General features: G+C 42.4%; 1 non-coding gene across 1 annotated transcript; it reads right to left on the minus strand.

Annotated features, from left to right (window-relative positions):
* Nucleotides 1–1,184: 1,184 nt before the first annotated feature.
* LOC112760064 (small nucleolar RNA R71) lies at nucleotides 1,185–1,291 on the minus strand. Its single transcript, XR_003180521.1, has one exon. It is a non-coding gene; the product is annotated as a small nucleolar RNA R71 (small nucleolar RNA).
* Between the last annotated feature and the right edge of the window lie 2,818 nt (nucleotides 1,292–4,109).

The raw sequence follows: 4,109 nt of genomic DNA on the forward strand, positions 1-4,109 counted from the left end.
AAATTCTGCAATCTACTTTTATGAGCATCTTCCCTATTCCCATTTAAGATTCTGCAATTTACTTTCCGCTATTTACATTCAGCTCTTTATTTCCAGCATTTACGTTTTCTGCTATTTACTATTCCGCCATTTAATTTTCTACAAATCTCAAATCTAATTCTGCTTAGTTCAACTAGAACATTCCTCTAATTAAAGTTGCTTGACCAATCAATCCCTGTGGGATTCGACCTCACTCTATTGTGAGTTTTTACTTGACGACAATTCGGTATACTTGCCGAAGGAAAATTGTTGAGAGACAAGTTTTCATGCATCAAGTTTATGGCGCCATTATTGGGGATTGATTTTGTATCAACAATGATTAAATTGGAGGATTACTAGATTGAGCATTTTTCTTTTGTTTGATTTAAAATTCTGTTTGAGTAATTTACTTTCAGTTTTAGTTATTTTCTCCCCTTTCCCCTACCCATTTTCTTAGTTGTTTACAATTCATTCCACTAACCCACTAACTGTTTGATATATTGCATCACTCACACTAATAGCAATTCTAACAGAAATACTTTCTGCATCTATTTCCTTGCTTGTGCCTTGTTGGTTGTATGACAGGGAGAAGAAGCGGGGATTCAACTTTCTTTGATTCTGAACCTGAGAGGACCTTCTTGAGATTAAGGAGGGAAGCAAGAGGAAAACGAGTAGTTGGTGCGGAGGAAGAAGAGGAGTATTTTGAACCAAACATGGATGAAAATATGGAGAACCATCATGAAGAAGAGGCTCACAACCATGGCAGAGAAGGTCTAGCAAATCATGCTGGGCAGGAGAGAAGAGTGTTAGGCTCTTATATCAACCCAAACCCAGGAAACTGTGGGAGTAGCATTCAAAAGCCAACCATACATGCCAACAACTTTGAACTAAAGCCACAGCTCATCACCCTTGTTCAGAACAACTGTTCATTCGGAGGAGGTGTCTAAGAAGACCCCAACCAACATTTAACCACCTTCCTGAGGATATGTGATACTGTGAAGTCTAACGGTGTTCATCCTGACACCTATAGACTACTTTTATTTCCCTTCTCACTCAAGGACAAGGCATCCAAATGGTTAGAGTCCTTCCCGAAGGAGAGCTTAACAACCTGGGAAGATGTGGTGAACAAATTCTTGGCAAGATTCTATCCTCCTCAACGGATCAACAGGTTGAGAGATGAGGTTCAAACTTTCAGGCAACAAGATGGTGAGACTCTATATGAAGCATGGGAGAGGTTTAAGGACCTGACAAGAAGATGCCCGCCAGATATGTTCAATGAATGGGTGCAGTTGCACATTTTCTATGAAGGTCTTTCATATGAATCAAAGAAGGCAGTAGACCACTCATCCGGGGGATCTCTGAACAAGAAGAAGACCATTGAAGAAGCCATAGATGTCATTGAGACTGTAGCAGAGAATGACTATTTCTATGCTTCTGAAAGAGGCAACACTAGAGGAGTGATGGAGCTAAACAATGTGGATGCACTGCTGGCCCAAAATAAGCTTATCACCAAGCAGCTGGCTGATCTTACCAAGAAGATGGAGAGGAACCAAGTAGCAGCAATCACCACCTCATCAACAACCTAAGAGAGAGTGAATGCAGAGGAAGAGGATGAGCAAGAACAAGCCAATTACATTGGAAACTCACTTAAGAAAGCCCATGATGCATACTCCAAGACCTACAACCCTGGTTGGAGGAATCACCCAAACTTTGGGTGGGGAAATCAACAAGATCAAGGCCAAGATCAGAGACGTCACAACCCCAACAACCATGCAGCTCACCAACATTCCACACAGAGATCATATCAACACCACCCTAACAACACCTCTCCACATCCATACCAAAACCAAGATAACCCTTCTCATCCATCCAATCCCAACCCACCATCATCTGATGACAGACTCTCAACGATTGAGAAACTACTTGAAGGCATATGCAAAGAGATTCAAGACAGTAAGGCATTCCGAGAAGAAGTGCGGTCCAATATGCAGAATCAAGATGCTGCCATCAAGAAACTTGAGACGCAAATTGGCTACCTATTCAAGCAAATTCCCAGCCACAACCCTCGCAGCGATACTGACTCAAACCAAAAGGAGGAGTGTCAGGCTATTACCCTCAGGAGTGGGAAGGAACTGAAAGAAGCTTCCCAGAAACCACAAGAAAGGGCTCAAATGAAAAGGAAGAAGAGCAAGATGGAGTTCGAGTTTCCACTTCGAGTCCGCAAAAAAAAAAAGAAGAAATGCTGAAGCCAGACGTCCTAAGAGTCCCATACCCTCAGCAATTGAAGAAGAAGGGGGATGACAATCAGTTCTTAAGATTTTTGGAAATCATCAAGAAACTACAGATCAACATACCCTTTGCTGAAGTAATAGAACAAATGCCGCTTTACGCCAAGTTTTTAAAGGAGTTAATGACTAAGAAGAGAAGTTGGAAGAGCAACGAAACTGTGAAACTAACTGAAGAATGTAGTGCTATCATTCAGCATAAACTACCCCAGAAATTGAAGGATCCTGGGAGCTTCCAGATCCCTTGTATTATAGGGGAGATCACAGTGGAGAAAGCTCTATGTGACTTAGGAGCCAGCATAAATCTGATGTCAGTAGCTATGATGAGAAAAATGAAGATCGAGGAGGCTAAGCCAACAAAAATGGCCCTACAACTGGCAGACCGATCGTTCAAGTTCCCTCATGGTGTAGTTGAAGATTTGCTGGTGAAGGTGGGGGATTTCATCTTCCCAACAGACTTTGTAGTGTTAGACATGCAGGAGGAAGCCAAGGCCTCCATCATCCTGGAAAGACCATTCTTAGCTACTGCTGGAGCTGTCATTGATGTCCAAAAAGGTGACCTCACCCTGAGATTACACAATGAAAAGATGACATTCAATGTGTTCAAGGCCATGAGTTACCCTCCAGAACAATTGGGAGAGTGTATGAGGTTGGACTCACTGGAAGATACAGTGCAGGAGAGCTTTAAAGAAGAAGAACCTGAAGGGTTGACCGAGGAGGAATCAACGTCTAGTGAAGAGGCCGCAACAGCAGAAATTCATATACAAGGTGCACCAAAGGAAGAGAATGAAAAGTTAGAAGCACCAAAACTTGAACTCAAAGCACTGCCAACCACTCTCAAATATGCATACTTAGGAGAGAATGAAAGCTACCCAGTGATCATAAACTCATCCCTCAGCCAAGATCAAGAGGATGAATTACTCCAAGTGTTGCGAAAGCATAAGGATGCCATTGGATGGACCAGTTCGGCCATATGCATGCATAAAATACTGTTGAAAGATGATGCCAAACCATCCATTCAATCCCAAAGGAGGCTGAACCCAATCATGAAGGAAGTAGTACAGAAAGAAGTTATGAAGTTATGGCAGGGAGGGGTAATCTACCCGATTTCAGATAGCCCCTGGGTCAGCCCCGTGCATGTCGTCCCAAAAAAGGGAGGAATAACTGTAGTCCCCAATGAGAAGAACGAACTAATCCCCACCAGGACCGTCACAGGATGGCGGATGTGCATAGACTACAGAAAATTGAATGAAGCTACAAGAAAAGATCATTTTCCCCTTCCATTCATGGATCAGATGTTGGAAAGACTCGCAGGACACGCATATTATTGTTTTCTCGATGGTTATTCAGGATATAACCAAATAGTGGTTGATCCCAGAGACCAAGAGAAAACCTCATTCACTTGCCCATATGGAGTGTTTGCTTACAGGTGCATGCCATTTGGGCTATGTAATGCACCTGCAACTTTCCAACGCTGCATGCTTTCTATCTTCTCAGATATGATAGAAAAGTTCATAGAAGTGTTTATGGATGACTTTTCAGTATTCGGAGATTCTTTCCCTGATTGCCTTAACCACTTGGCCCTGGTGTTAAAAAGATGTCAAGAGACTAACCTGGTCTTGAACTGGGAGAAATGTCATTTTATGGTGACAGGAGGAATAGTCCTTGGCCATAAGGTGTCTAACCAAGGCATTGAGGTGGACAGAGCTAAGGTGAAACTCATTGAAAAGTTACCTCCACCAAGTGATTTCAAGGCAATTAGGAGTTTTTTAGGGCATACTGGCTTTTACAGAAGGTTTATTAAAG

The sequence above is a fragment of the Arachis hypogaea genome, chromosome 16, assembly GCF_003086295.3.
Source record: "Arachis hypogaea cultivar Tifrunner chromosome 16, arahy.Tifrunner.gnm2.J5K5, whole genome shotgun sequence".
In the NCBI taxonomy this organism is placed as follows: Eukaryota; Viridiplantae; Streptophyta; class Magnoliopsida; order Fabales; family Fabaceae; genus Arachis; species Arachis hypogaea.